We start from the raw sequence: 15926 nt of genomic DNA, 5'->3' as shown, positions 1-15926 counted from the left end.
TTCTTTCCCTTTGGCCCGTGGTCGGCAACTGACCACAAAGTGAGGGCCAGCAAGGGTGTCATTGCCTTCGCTTGTGGTTGGTGAGGGTCAATTTCATCGGATTTAGTGAGAGCTCGACCCTCATGGCCAAGGCGAGCGTTGCCTTGCCCGATCCGACAAAAGTGACAATGGCCACGAATAAGCGTCGTGATAATCATGAGCGGTTCTTCCATGGTTGTTCCCTGCAATCAAGCGACATCCATGGCCTTATAAGGCAAAAAGAAAAGGGAGAAAGCAACGATGAAGAAGAGAGAGAAAACGAAGGAGAAAGAGACAGGGTGTTTTACAATAAAGGAGTGAAAGCAAGTGGAGAGAGAATGGGCCTGCAAGAGTTTTAAATGTTTCTGAGTTGTAGATTTGAATATGACACGTGTTGTAAGATAAATTGATTAATATTTTGCTGAGTTGGCGACAATTTAGGTGTCTAATATTTTCTCCATGCATGTTTTACACTCGAATTGGGCCCAAGCTACAGTCAATGCTACACATTAAGACGAAGTACTTCAAAACTATCTATAAATAGAAGAGCCTCAAACCCATTCAGATGCAAGCCAAATAAACTGTGTGAGAGAGAGATATGGAATCCAAGCGACAATTCCCCATGAAAGGAGGAATGGGAGAAACAAGTTATGCTAAGAACTCGTTACTTCAGGTGAACCTCTCACTGTTCTATTGTGGGCACATATTTGTTTTAATAAAAATGGGATGAAATCAAAAAACACTTTCAAGAATTTATGTTTTAGGAGAATGACACTACTTCTTCTCATTCTTAAAGATTGATTAAATCATCAGGGTTTGCCCTAATAGTCCTCTTTCCCATATGAAAAGGGGGAGGTGGGGCATTTGAATCACCACATTTTCAAAGAGGATTGGAATAGGGACGATAAGTTTCAAGTGTAGGTTTCAACTCCCACGTTCTGTAAAAAGATAGGGTAAATCTGAGATGAGTTAGGAGTTAGAGTATGATTGACAAAAAAAATATATTAATTATTACATACCCTTTTGTGATAATGCAGTATAATATGATTGTTCATTTTGTAACAAACTAGGTTCTTTTTGTTTACCAAGATTTGAAATTCTATTTGTAAAAGACGCCATTTTATAATGCCCTATTAGACCATATCACTTGTCGATTGAAAATTTAAATTACGTCCCTAATTTGTAGACAATTTTTTTAATTAACAAAATATCTCTTGAAGAATGTACACTTGAGAGTATATAGAAGAATTAGATCTGTAAAACCATCGCAACATCAAACAAATGATGTTTGATTTGGATTAATGTAGAAAATGCATGAGAAAACACTACCAAAAATATTCAAAACCTATTGCATTTGTATCAATTCAATCTTAAATTTTCAATTTGACCAATTTAACCCTAAATCTTTTGATGATTTGCCAATTTAATCATTCTAAGCCAATTTTGATTGAGATGTGGACACTAACTATCCTATGTGATACAGCCAACCCTTACAAGTACAGCTTTTATAATTTCAAAAAAAAAAAGAATTTGTAATTTTTTTCTTTTCTTTTTTATTCTTTCTCTTTTTCTTTTTCTTTTTTTTTTCCAAGCCTAGCAAGTGCCATAACTCTATTCAAAGCTGGCAAGAGCCTCATGGCTCATGCTAGGTCTAGGTGAGGGCCGCAACCTTGACCCATGCCCGGTGGCCAACAAAGGTCATCGGCCCTTACCTAGGGTCGGCAAGGGACAGCTAGTTCTTTGAGATAGCTAGTACGAGTACCTAGAGGGGGTGAATAGGTATACAAAAAAATTTCTCGATGTTTGCACGATATTTAAACAATTAGAGACTTTGCAACAGTTGAAAATTCAATCGCAAGCGAGTAAGGGAAAGAGAGAATTGAACACTCGGTTTATAGTGGTTCGGCTTGATTCAAGCCTACGTCCACTCTTCGCACCGATGACCGATTGGCTGGATTCCACTATGATCAAAGAGTTGTTACAGTGTTGATCTTCCTTGATTTCTAGGTGTAGATGATCTACCACACTTGCTCAAGGCGTCACCAAGTATAAACACTCTCGGTATACAATTTCGCTCGTCTCAACTAACAATCAAAGGATCTTCGGACTGGAATTTTTCTATCGATCACACACTTAAAACAACTAGAACGTCTTCCTTTTATACTCCTTCATGCCATCATAGCCGTTGGCACTTACCAAAGGAATTCCTCCAATCTACCCGTTGGACGGAATCAATCAAGAAGATCATCCGAGCTATATAAGGAATCGATGATAGCCCATCAATCCCTGTTCGCCCATACAATCGGGATCTCGGTTTCCAAGAATAGAATAATCCAAGATTATTTCGTCGACCATCGGATCTTCAATCGTTCTTAGATAAGATATAAAGAATCCGAAATGATTATCCAACCAAAGAATCTATCCCGAGAGGATAGGATCAAATCCTCAATCATAAACCTCGACTTTGGATTTCCTTCAACACTTTGGATTAGAAAAGGCGTCGGTGAGAATAACTTTGAGTCTTGAGTCTTGAGTCTTGAGTCTTGAGATAACGAGTCTTGAGACTATAAAATCTTGAGACTTTAACTATCGATATCCAGACTTAGATCGATAGAAATGTTTTGTCGGCTTCAAAATATTCTGGAAAGATTTCTCCAACAATCTCCCCTTTTTGATGGTGACAAAACTTTCTTGAAGATTTGAACAACTTTGACCTGCAAAAACATTTCTCAAGCAATATGGCTAACTCATAAAGATTAATAAACAACCAGACTCTGCATCCACAGCAAATTGGTTAGTCTTTCATGAGTAATACCATGTAACAATACTTGATATAAATGCAACCAGTCAAGCATCAAAATCCACAACCAATTCAGTCTAACACTCAAGTTCAAGTTCTCAAGTCATACTCAAAAATAAACATAACCACAAAAGTCAAATAAATAATGTTTGTTCAAATTGGTTCTCCCCCTTTTGTCATCATTAAAAAGAGGGTGAGAAAGGAGTCATGTACGCTTGGGAATGCGCACGATCCGGAAATCCCCAATGGACTCGGACTACTCCTTCGAGCTTCTTCGGATCTTCTCATGAGATGAGCTACCTCTTCTCTCTTGGCATTGGCTTGAAGTTGTAGAGCGAGGTCTTTGTATTTTTCTTCCGAGAGATCGAAGATGCTTGTCCAAAGATGCTTCAAGACTTGGATTTCACAATCCAGAATATATATCTGGTTACGCATTTCCGAGAAGAATATTCATGATACTACGAAGATCTCTGAATCATCCGTGCGTACCGGCATTGGCTTTCTCGGATGGTGTGTGTGCGACGATGGCGCTTACGAACGGTCTTGCAGATTTGGAATCGTCGTATCATCTTCTTGGGCAATTGAGAGACTCCGAGCTTCTTCCGGGTCTTACGGAGATTTTCTTTGATCTTGGCGGCATGAGGTGGAGACCTCTCTTGCTCGCTAACTCCCCCTGTCTCTAGGACATCGAAAGGGGAAGAGTGATGATCAATCTCTTGATTTCCCTTCTCTCATTTATCAGCGACCGATCTTTTACTTCTTCTTTTCTTCCTCAACTTCTTTCTCCTTCTCTCTCGTTGTTCTTCTTCTTCTCTGCTCTGCTGAAGTTCTGTCGAATAAGACACAGAACGTCTTGTTCTTGTCGTCTGGAATAGTGGGATCTTCATCATCTTCATCTTCATCCTCATCCTCCAGGATAAGAATTCTTTTCCTCTTTTTCGAAGAAGCACTAAATGCCTTCTTTCCTTTTCCTTTTGAAGCGGTGATTTGGAGATTTCACTTTGAATTTCTCCATTGCCTTAGAAAGTTCTTGCGAGACGCATCTTCATTAACATTTTCAACCCTACCACCATCTTATCACACGGTCGAACACAAAAAGTATGTGGCGGTTCAATATTCAGATGTCTGAAGATCTTGGTCACTGCACAGGATAAGGCAATTGTCCTTTGTCTTTTGACACGAGTTCGTACATATGGAAAAGAATAGTGTGCGGGAGAGAGAACTTCCGTCCCGAGTTGATCGCATACATCAACTTTGCTTCGAAAGAGACACGAAGTCTTTGAAGTAGACTTAGGTCTTAGACAATTGATCACAATCTTGTGAAGCACAATGTTGATAGCGTTCATTCTTGAATAGATAATTTTCTTATCTACATCCCTATCTTTGACAAGATCCGAGTAGTTCGAGCAGGTGAGACTTTAATTGGGAGATAGCGTCCCCGTTCAACTCCAACTATGTCTGCCAACATATTCACATCTACCACATAGACTTTGTCTCGAACACTGAATGAAATTCTATTCGCATCCAAAAAGCTAAGATTTGAATAGAAATAAGCGGTCGAGATGATCATACCCGTCTTGTAGAGTCGGAGCGAGAAAGTCTCAAGTTGAAGCAAATTCAACTTCTCTCTTAGGTTCAAGTTGATGGAATCCGGGAAGTCAAAATCGACACTTCTAGGGTTGATTACCCCTCTTTTCAAAGTGATGTAATACACTTTTTCTTGATCCTTGGATTTAAACAAATCCATCCGATTTCCTTTCGCCTTTGCCGCCACACCCATTCTAGGTTCAAATTCAAGGAACATTTTGTCATCATCATTCGCGTCAATCAGATTTTGTCACGGCATACGAGGATCTCTTGGAATGTTCGCAAGAGCTTCCTCTCGCTTTTCCTTTTGGGGCAATTCCCCATTCCTCCATTTTCTTCAGAAAAAAGATACTCATTCCCATAATTTTTGTCCTTAAGGAAGTCATCTATGTAGTTCAATGGAGTACCCTGTGCTTTTCAATGCACAATAAAGTTTATACAAAAAGGAAGGCTTTTGAACTCTTTCTGGGTCGGCATCCTCGATTATCTCTTCTTCCAGTTATGACTTTCACTTTGTGGGGGGGAGATGCTGAATGACGTGGAGGAGAGCGAATCGGACTTTGTCGGCGACAGATAAGTCTTCTTCCTCGGTGAGATCGAAATGAGTCGGTCCCTTCTTCATTCTTTGTGGTCCCCCGTTCGCGATTCTTGATGATTTCCTTGAAGACGACATCTTTCTTTGTCTATTGGAGGATTCCTTCACTTGCTTTCCCAAGAAAAATGACCACTTTCTCGACGATGAACAAAGAGTAGAAACAGATATCGAGAGAAGAGTGCTTTTTAGGGTTTTGAAGATTTGGGAAAGAAAAACTGTATATATATATATAACTTAGTTTTTGAAAAGGGAAGTTCAATCGGTGCAATGGAAAGTGAACGATTACTTCTTTTCAAAATCTATAACTGCCAAAATTATTAAACAAAAGATCGTACCTTTTCGACTAAATGACAATTAGTACCTTTTAGAAGAAATACAACTTACGTCTTTATCCACGAATGTCCGAGTCTCGGGACTTAGAGTCTAAGAGATCGAGTCTTTAGAGTTGGTGAGTCTCTAGACTTTAACTTCTTCAAGCTTCAAAATGTTGAGTCTTGAGCGGATAAAGTCAAACCGATTCTTCTCCAAAGGCTTTGTGAATATGTCTCGCTAGTTGACTTTTTGAATCAACAAATTGGATCGAGATTTCTCCATTTTGAATATGATCTCTAATAAAGTGATGTCGAATCTCAATATGCTTTGCTCTTGAATGAAGGATTGGATTTTTGGTGAGATTTATAGCACGGGTGTTGTCACATCTGATTTCGTGCATGAGTCTTCAATGCCAAAGTCTTGTAGCTGTTGTTTTATCCATAGAATTTGCGAACAGCGAGCTTCCAAGAGCTACATACTCGCTTCGTTGTTGAAAGAGCTACGGTGCTTTGTTTCCTCGAAAACCAAGACACCGTTCTGTTTCCAAGTAGTTGACAAGTTCCAGAAGTGCTCTTTCTATCGATTCCCGCAACCGGCCGGATCGCATCCGAGTATCCTAGAAGATTAAAGTCTCCCTTCTTTGGATACCAAAGACCGATGCTTGAAGATGAAGCAACGTATTTGATAATTCGTTTCACGGCACCGAGATGTGATTCTCTAGGATCGATTGAAACCTAGCACGAGATACAAACACCGAACAAAATATCAGGTCTAGAAGCGTGTAAGATAAAGAAGTGAACCGATCATGCTTCGTACAGCTTTTGATCTATTTTCTTCCCTTCTTCATCCTTGTCTATCTTTCGAGAACATGACATTGGTATGTCGATCTTTTTGCATTTTTCCAATCCAAACCTTTTGACAAGATCATTCGCATATTTTTCTTGATGGATGAAAGTTCCTTCCTTCATTTGTTTCACTTGGAGTCCAAGAAAGAATGTTAATTCTCCCATCATACTCATTTCAAATTCATCCCGCATAGACTTAGAAAATTTCTTGCAAAGACTTTCATTAGAAGATCCAAAAATAATGTCATCAACATATATTTGAACAAGTAAAAAGTTTTTGTTTTCCTTTTTGATAAACAAAGTAGTATCTACTTTACCTTTGACAAAACCATTTTGTAATAAAAACTTACTTAATCTGTCGTACCAAGCTCGAGGTGCTTGCTTTAGACCATACAGAGCCTTTTCGGTCCAAGCGAGTCGGCTTCTTTGGGTCTTCAAATCCGAGCGGTTGTTCCACATAAACTTCCTCATGGATAAATCCATTTAGGAAAGCACTTTTGACGTCCATTTGGAATAACCTGAAATTTTTGTAACAAGCAAACGCAAGTAATAGACGAATAGCTTCTAACCTTGCAACGGGTGCGTAAGTCTCGTCATAGTCTATTCCTTCTTCTTGCGTATACCCTTTGGCCACGAGCCTTGCTTTGTTTCGTACGACTTTTCCTTTTCGTTCATTTTGTTCCCGAATACCCATTTGGTTCCAATAATGTTTTACCTTTTGGTTTAGATGTCAATTCCCGGACATCATTGATGTTGAACTGTCTAAGCTCTTCTTGCATAGCTTCGATCCAGCTTTCATCAGATAAAGCTTCTTCTAAGCTTTTTGGTTCAATTTCAGAGATGAGAGCCACAGCACTAGATTCTTCATGCCTTTTTGATCTGGTGCGGATTCCTTCATTAAGTTCGCCAATAATAAGATCTTTGGGATGACTGGATTTGTGTTTCCAGTTGCCAGGTTGATGATCTCTTTCTTTATTTGATTCTCCATGAGCGTCTTGATGATGGACTTCCGAAATCGAGATGCTTCTTGAGATGTAGACATTTGAAGATCTAGAGCGGATTCGGTCTCATCGTACCGAGTCCGGCTGGATTCATCTTGCACCGAGTCTTGGAATTTGACATTCATTGATTCTTCCACATCGGCTTTTTTATTGTAGACTCGTAGGCTTTGCTTGATGTAGAATATCCAAGGAAGATGCCTTCATCTGATCTTTCTTCAAACTTACCAACTCGATCATTTGCATTTTTCAAAATAAAGCATTTGCAACCGAACACATGAAAGTATGAAACAATAGGCTTCTTACCTTTGAACAATTCATAGGGGTTTTATCAAGAATAGGTCTTAAAAAGACTCTATTTATAATATAGCAAGCAAGTTGAAACTTGACTTCAGCCCAAAATCGTGAAGAAATTTTACTTTCAATTAAAAGTGTTCTAGCCATTTCTTGAAGAGATCTATTCTTTCTTTCCACAACTCCATTTTGCTCTGGAGTATACGGAGAGGAGAACATGTGATTAACACCAGATTTATCACGAGAATCTCGTAAAATCTTGATTTTCAAATTCACTTCCATGATCTGTTCTTATACTAGAAATAGCACATCCTTTTTCATTTTGAATCTTTTTAGCAAACTTTTCAAAGTACGAAAAGGTTTCGATTTGTTTGCTAGAAAATATACCGGGTAAAACGAGAGTAATCATCTACAATTACTAGACAATATTTCTTACCTCCAATGCTCGGGTTCTTGTTGGTCCGAAGAGATCCATATGAAGCAAGCGTATTACATGATTAGTAGATACATGATTTATTTGTTTAAATGAATTTCTTACCTCGCTTTCCCGAGAATGCATGGAGTACATAAGTCGACTTTTGGTATGGCAGTTTAGGTAGACCTCTAACAAGCTGCTTTGAAGAGATTTTGGCTAATTGCTTCTTGTTGATATGGCCAAGCTTTCTATGCCATAGAATTGCTTCATCTTGAATTGAAATTAAGCATTGTTCTTCATTTGGCTTTACATCAAGGAGGTAGATGTTTCCATGCCTTCGACCCATGAAAGACTGAGTCGAATCTTTGCTAATTCAGAACAAATGCCTTCTTGAAAGAAGATCTTGTAACCTTGAGTATCACACAATTGGCTAATTTGAGTAGATTGTAGTTGAGTCCTTCCACTAGAGAGACATTGCTTATTGTGAGATTTCCAATTTTCGCAATTCCGAATCCCACAATACTTCCTTTGCTATTTCCTCCGAATGAAACTTTTCCACCATTCACTTTAATAAGCTTTATGAAACACTCGAGTCTCTGTCATGTGTCTTGAGCATCCGCTGTCAAGATACCACTTTACCTTCTTTTGACAGAGACCCGCATTCAAAAAAAAAAAGAGTCTCAAGCTTTCTTTGGTACCCAAATTTTCTTGGGTCCTTTCATGTTAGTAGGATAAGCATTATTAGGCCATACTCTCTTCACTGAGGCTTCCAAACCATAGGACACTCTTTTTCAAAATGATCCCGATTGTTACACTTAGAACACCTTAAAGCATTTCGACCTACGGGCTTTACAAAAACTCTTTTGAAATGATTTTTATAAGCCTCTTTCGATGGTCTTTTCTTAATTCTTTCTTTTACTTTCGGAAAATCAATCAAAGGGATTGTTTCTTCTGTCATACCTAGACCCGACTTATTAAAGTAAGGTCTTTGGATTGAAAGAACTTTTTCAAGTTTTTCGGACCCTATTGAAAATTTCTTTGAAATATTTGATAAATCAGTTTTTAAGAAAGCATTTTCTTTTGAAAGATTGTCTTCACTCTCTTTAAGAGTAGAAACATTCAAGTCTAAATTTTTACCTTTTCTTCTAAAATGATTTCCTTTTGTTTTAAAACGAGTTTTCCTTTTTAAGTTCGGAAATCCTTTTAAGAGAAGTCTTAAGACTAAAACATAACTCATTAATATATTTAGAGACTTTGACAGGGATTTTATAATTGCTTACCTCAAATTCACTGCCCGAGTCGATCCAGTCCGAGTCCGATTGCGCCATTAGACACAGTTGGCATATTCCTCATCACTCTCTTCACACTCGTATCGCTCCGGTTTCGGCTTTAAGAGCTTTTCGAAATTTCTCAGCTTTTCCTCTTTTCTTTTTCAGAAGAGGACGGTTGGAGTCGATGTGTCCCTTCTTTTTACATTCGAAGCAAACTACTTCTTTGTTTGGTTCCTCATCATCAACGAGACTTGGTCTGCTGTCTCGAGAACTTTGTTTCTTTGGGATAAACCTTCTGCCTTTTCTATTCAGTTTTCTGAATCTTCTTATCATGAGGGCGAGCTCCTCATCATTCATATCATCTTCAGAATCTGCATCATCGTAATCATCATTTGATTTCGGTGCAATAGATTTCTTACCTCTTGGATCTTCGTCTTCATTAATTCGTTCCACTTCGTAAGACCGAAGAGTTCCAATCAGTTCGTCTACTGAGATAATGGCATGATTCTTTGCGTCTCTCTTATTGAAGTCTTTATATGATTCCAATCCTTGGAGAGTCACGTAGAAGCTTGTTCACCTTCATGGGATCAGAAATTTTTTGTCCTTGGTTCTCAAGACCATTGACAATATCTCGTAAAACGACTAAACATGTCGGTTATAGATTCTCCTGGTTTCATTTTGAAGGATTCATATTGACCAAGAAGAATGTTAATTCTGGTCTCCTTCACTCGATCTGTTCCTTCATAAGTGATATGTAACTGTCCTGAGACTTCTTTTGCTGTGACACAAGAAGATATTCTGTTATATTCAGTTGGTGACAAAGCACAATATAAAGAATAAATTGCTTTAGCATCAAGTGCTTGTCTCTTGTTTATTTCTTCTTGAGACATTCCGCTGGTTTCAACGGTTTCTTTTCCTCTTTCGGTGTTTGATGCAGCAGCAATAGTGATTCCTTTTTCCACTACGTCCCATTCCAGAGGATCCTTTGATCGTAGGAAAGCTTTCATCTTGTTCTTCCAGATGTTGTAATCCTTTCCATCGAAGTAGGGAGGTCTGGTATTGCTTTGCCCCTCCATCGGCCCGGGTGCTAGCATACTAGCCATGGATCTTTTACTCGAAGTAAAACACTTCAAACAAAGTAAGAACACAGCTCGATACCAATTGAGATAGCTAGTACGAGTACCTAGAGGGGGGTGAATAGGTATACAAAAAAAATTTCTCGATGTTTGCACGATATTTAAACAATTAGAGACTTTGCAACAGTTGAAAATTCAATCGCAAGGCGAGTAAGGGAAAGAGAGAATTGAACACTCGTTTATAGTGGTTCGGCTTGATTCAAGCCTACGTCCACTCTTCTGCACTGACAGCCGATTGGCTGGATTCCACTATGATCAAAGAGTTGTTACAGTGTTGATCTTCCTTGATTTCTAGGTGTAGATGATCTACCACACTTGCTCAAGGCGTCACCAAGTATAAACACTCTCAGTATACAATTTCGCTCGTCTCAACTAACAATCAAAGGATCTTCGACTACTGGAATTTTTCTATCGATCACACACTTAAAACAACTAGAACGTCTTCCTTTTATACTCCTTCATGCCATCATAGCCGTTGGCACTTACCAAAGGAATTCCTCCAATCTACCCGTTGGACGGAATCAATCAAGAAGATCATCCGAGCTATATAAGGAATCTGATGATAGCCCATCAATCCTGTTCGCCCATACAATCAGGATCTCGGTTTCAAGAATAGAATAATCCAAGATTATTTCGTCGACCATCGGATCTTCAATCGTTCTTAGATAAGATATAAAGAATCCGAAATGATTATCCAACCAAAGAATCTATCCCAGAGGATAGGATCAAATCCTCAATCATAAACCTCGACTTTGGATTTCCTTCAACACCGGATTAGAAAGACCTGTCGGTGAGAATAACTTTGAGTCTTGAGTCTTGAGTCTTGAGTCTTGAGATAACAGAGTCTTGAGACTATAAAATCTTGAGACTTTAACTATCGATATCCAGACTTAGACTGATAGAAATGTTTTGTCAGCTTCAAAATATTCTGGAAAGATTTCTCCAACAGTTGCCGAGACTTCATATAAAAAAAAAAATAAAAATGAAAACTAAAAAAAAAATTAATTGTCCACGTAAACGCCGACCGTTTGACGTGACATTGCTAGTGTCCACGTCAATGATTTTCCAATCAAAATATGTCGAAATGACTAAATTGGCAAATCATCTAAAGTTTCGGGACTAAATTGGTTAAATTGAAATATTTATAACTAAACTGGCATAAATTCAATAAATTTAGGATTTTTTTTTTATAGTTTTCCCAAATGCATGGAGTTTGCAATCTTCAATCATTCTATATTAACTACCCACTTATTTTAATCGAGAAGATATGTTAGACATTATAGGGTACATGTGACAATTGAGATTTATTTCTTTGTAGATGAAAAAAAACTAAGAGATGAACCTTTTCTCTTTGTATTGAGTCAATGCTCTCTTTTTCATTTCATAGAGAGAGGTAATATCGATGACAAAGCCCATAATAAAGGCTGCCATCACAGCTCTCTTCTCCACTGTCGCCGCCACCATCCCGGCAACCCTCACTATCTTGAGACTTGGGCTGTTCCTGTGGCCCCAACACTTTCTTCGCTGTGTCCGAGATCATCAGCATCATGATCGATCTCTGCAACGCGAAGAAGCACGAGTTGCCGGAGTTCCAAGTGTTCTTAAGTGATCTCCCGGGGAATGACTTCAACACCCTCTTCAGCAGCTTCTTACCGAGATTCCAAGAGTAGCTAAGTGAGCAAATGAAGAGCAAGTACGGAGCATCAGCGGCATTGGCATGCTTCTTCAATGGCGTTCCCGGTTCGTTCTGCGGGAGATTGTTTGCTCGGGAGAGTTTGCACTTCATTCATTCTTCGTACAGCCTCCACTGGCTGTCTCGGGTATTTTTTTTTGGCATTTATACTTTCTTTGTACAGCCTCCACCGACTGTCTCGGGTAATTGTTTTGGCCCATAGTTCATTTGCTAACAACCTCATTCATACTCTCTCTCTCTCTCTCTCTCTCTCTCTCTCTCTCTCTCTCTCTCTCTCTCTCTCTCTCTCTCTCTCTCTCTCTCTCTCTCTCTCTCAGGTTCCAAGAGGGCTAGAGGAAAACAAAGGCAACATATCCATGGCAAGATCGAGCCCTCCGAGTGTGCTTAGAGCATATTACGAGCAATTTCAAAGGGACTTCTCAACATTCTTGGAGTGTCGCAGGCAAGAGTTGGTAATGGGAGGGCGTATGGTTTTGACCTTCCTGGGTCGAAGAAGCGACGATCCTTCAAGCGAAGAGCATCGCCAATTTTGGGAGCTCTTAGCTATTGATCTCAATGAGATGATCACTGAGGTAAGCAAATTAAAAAGATCAAAGAAGTACTTGAATGGTCGCGGACACATTAGACATGAGGTAGTTTTTCTTATTGCTCATGGTAAAAATTGTACTATACTTCCGTTGAACCCGGTAAGTGTTGTTAGTCCTCTAGGAATATCGTTTATTTTCGCACTCCGAGACCAATCATAACCATCAATTAGAAAACGGGAGAATTACCAAAAAAGTCCTAAACCTATTGCAATTGTGCCAATTCAGTCCTAAACTTTTTTTTTTTGGCCAATTTAGTCATAAACCTTTTACAGTTGTGTCAATTCAGTCCATCCGGCCAAAATTAGCTGGCCGGTGCGACGTGGACCGGCGAACGCCGACGTGGTATTTTTAAATATTTTTTTTTTTTTTCGAATTTTTAATATTTTTTTGGAATTTTTATTTCTTTTTATTTCTTTTTTTTTTTTCCATCATCTTCTTCGCCTCGATCGGCCGGAGGCGCCGGCCGAGGCGAGGGCCGGCGAGGTTAGCCTCGCCGGCCAATGGCGAGGCTCGCCTCCGCCGGCCGAAGGCAAGGGCCGGCGAGGGCGAGGCCCCGCCAGATCTGGCGAGGTCAGCCTCGCCGACCGCTGGCGAGGGTGAGGCCTCGCCAGATCTGGCGAGCTCGGCCCTCGCCAAGGTTGGGGCGGAGGCGGGGAGGCGGTCGACCAGGCGAGGAGAGGGAATCGGGGGGAGGCGAAGCCGAGCTGAGGAGACGACCGGACGCCCGATCTGAGGGCCAGTCCAAGGGACGTCGGCTTTTGCATCGCTCGGTTGCAAGCGAACGCCACCATTGACGCCGAGGTTCGGTTGACGGAATCTAAGAGCTTCGCGACTATCGGAATCAAGCGAGCCGTTCGTTCCGGTGGGGCGAATCGGGGGAATTCGGCGTAGGGACTCGTCTTCTTCGTAGTGGCGTGCGAGGGCGTCCGGTCGTCTCCTCAACTCGGCTCCGCCTCCCCCGATTCCCTCTCCCTGCCCGGTCGACTGCCTCCCCGCTCTGCCGCTTCTTCTCTTCAAGGTCTCTCTCTCCCTCCCCGTCTCCGCCCCAGCCTTGGCGAGGGCCGAGCTCGCCGGATCTGGCGAGGCCTCGCCCTCGCCAGCGGCTGGCGAGGCCGAGCTCGCGAGACGGCGGGGCCTCACCCTTGCCGGCCCTTGCCTCCGGCCGGCGGGGCGACCCTCGCCATTGGCCGGCGAGGCGACCTCGCCGGCCCTCACCTCCAGCCGACGCCGGCCAGCCGGGAAGTGAAGAAGATGATGGGAAAAAAAAAAAAAAAAGAATTAAAAGTTCGAAAAAATATTTAAAAATGTCACGTCGGCTTGGCCGGCCAATTTTGGCCGGATGGACCGAATTGACACAACCGTAAAAGGTTTAGGACTAAATTGGCTAAAAAAAAAAAAAGTTTAGGACTGAATTGGCACAATTACAATAGGTTTAGGACTTTTTGGTAATTCTCCCATTAGAAAACAAAAAACAATGGGGGTAATGGTTACGGTTAATGATTATTCCTGATTCTACTGTACCTAAAGTACCTGTTAGATAAGCTCTAGCTATAGTTTTTGCATGAATTCTTTGAAAGAAAGCAATAGTGCAGTTTGGAAATCCTACATATTTAATCCGATTTCTCATCCTTATGAATTTTTTCAACAAAATCAGAGTACGAGAGACAAATTTATTAGGTATTTTAATTAAGTCCACACTCGGTCCGTGTTAGGCATGGTGTAAAAAATGGAATGCACATTTTAATACTAGGAAACAACACGTGACATATCAGCAGTATGCAATAGTTGCACAGCCAATTAAATAAACAAGTAGATATGACTTCTTCTTCTTCTTTTTGTCAAATTAACTATGACTTTTATTAGGATATTATACTGACAACTTATTGCCATTGTTTCTTATTTTCAGTATAAAGATCTAACATACTAAGCCTATCATTGATGTAGGGACTCGTAGGAGAAGAGAAACTAGACTCCTTCAACGTCCCTTATTACCCACCCTCACCAGAAGAAGTAAGAGGTCGAAAAGCAAGGGTCATTCTCAATCGATTGCTTGGAGGTGTTCGAAGTGAATCGGGATGTATTTGAGAAGGATTTCAACCTAATGTTGTCTCAGAGGAAGCAGTAAACAGTATGGTTGGGTGCCTAAGAGCCATAGCCGAGCACTTGCTTGTTTTCACTTTGGTAAAGAGATCATCGATGAGGTTTTCAAGAGGTTTAGGGCTAAACTTGGCGACCACTTGTCCAAGGAAAAGATAGCACTAGTCAATATCACAATCTCACTGAAGAAAGTTACCTAGATAAATTGCAAAAACTCACAAATAAATACATTACAGATGTATGTACTTCTGTAGTGAAGTTGAAATAAGAGTGCCATAATTATGTTTACTATAGTTTGAAGGTGTGGCCGTTTCACTTGTATTGCTTCTAATGTCGTATCTTGAAAAAGAAAATGCAAGAGACGTGCACATGTTTTTCTTTTTTTCGGAGGGGGGGTCAAAAGAGACTCGCAAGTTGAAGGGATTGACATTTGGAATTTTCTTTCAAGGAATTTTCTTTTTCGTATATCCCCCATAACGCATCGGTTCAATTAAGTGAATTTGGTGTTTTCTTGATTTTTCCTTTTATGGAAGTAAAATTTCCATCCAGAGATATCTGAATGAATAAACATGAATTACTCAAACCCGAAATTAGAAACTCAACAGGAAGAGTTTCACAATAATGTCAACAAAACATATGAAAGGTTTTATTCCAATATACAGTGGTTATACCATCAAATTAGATTGAAAAAGAAAATTAATTTAAAGGCACATACATTGCTGATCATTGTGATTTGAAATTACAACTCGTATTCACCAAATCAATTGAGCTGAAAAGAACTTGAACAATATCTATTATTCTCGGCTTCTCTAGGTTAGTAGACTCTAATTTCCTCAAACAACAACAGCACTACACGATATAGGTTAGTAGACTCTAACTTGCCTCAAGTCCTGCGACGTTGATGGCGAGGGGGTGGTGCGGCGGTGCGGCAGCTGCGGCTCGGTCAGAACGGCTGGATCGGCGCGACAGGGATGGCGGCTGCTCGTGCACGGCGAAGGGGACGGTCCCTTTCTCCCTCTCTCGCTCTCGCGCGATTCCTCTCTCTCGGTTTCTCTCTCTCGCGCTCGCTGCTCGCTGTTCTCTCTCTCTCTTTTGCCGCTCTCCCTCACTCTCTCTCTCTCGGTTTTGCTATTCCCGTCACTGGTTTTGTTGACCAAAACCAGTCAACAAAAAGGAAAGCTTCAGCGGCAGAAGGAGGCGAGGACGGGTGGATGGGAACGTGGCTTGCATGCTGTCCCGGACGCTCTCTCCACTGGCCACCGAAGAGGGAGATAGAAA

At 40.6% G+C, this 15926-nt stretch overlaps 1 pseudogene; it reads left to right on the top strand.

Moving 5' to 3' along the window:
- The first annotated feature begins 640 nt into the window (after nt 1-640).
- On the top strand, nt 641-14848 carry LOC104417310 (annotated as a pseudogene).
- Nucleotides 14849-15926: the final 1078 nt, after the last annotated feature.

The sequence above is a fragment of the Eucalyptus grandis genome, chromosome 8, assembly GCF_016545825.1.
Source record: "Eucalyptus grandis isolate ANBG69807.140 chromosome 8, ASM1654582v1, whole genome shotgun sequence".
NCBI classification, from domain to species: domain Eukaryota; kingdom Viridiplantae; phylum Streptophyta; class Magnoliopsida; order Myrtales; family Myrtaceae; genus Eucalyptus; species Eucalyptus grandis.
This window is presented reverse-complemented; position numbering and strand designations above follow the sequence as displayed.